Below are 446 nucleotides of genomic sequence, written 5' to 3'. Positions count from 1 at the left end.
GGGAAAGCCCCTGTACGAACCTTTGATTTACTGTCTTGACATCTGTATTAATATGTTTATATTAATCACACCAGATGGATGTGGATGCATGAACTACTGAAATAAATGGAATGACTGTAAAAATATACTAGCGAGCAGCGCACACATCCTCTAAGTTTAGGATTTTGCTCTGACAGCTGTTAAGCCCATCTTCAACCTTGTGTCACACAGCGAACATGAGAAGCTGAGGTAATGCTCTCTAATGTCCGGATTGTAGTCGTCCAGGGTTTATCTGTTCCCACAGTCACTTAACACAAGGCCCTTTACTTAGTCCTCCCTCTCCAGGCCGGTGATTATTTCCTAAGTAATTATAGGCCTCAGACTTTTCCAGACAAATCATAGTGCATATTTTAAATCTCATTAGCCTCTGAAAGCCTTCCAGAAGACCACAGCCGTATAAAAAGTTC

This window comes from Carassius gibelio, chromosome A6, assembly GCF_023724105.1.
Source record: "Carassius gibelio isolate Cgi1373 ecotype wild population from Czech Republic chromosome A6, carGib1.2-hapl.c, whole genome shotgun sequence".
Taxonomy (NCBI): domain Eukaryota; kingdom Metazoa; phylum Chordata; class Actinopteri; order Cypriniformes; family Cyprinidae; genus Carassius; species Carassius gibelio.
This window is presented reverse-complemented; position numbering follows the sequence as displayed.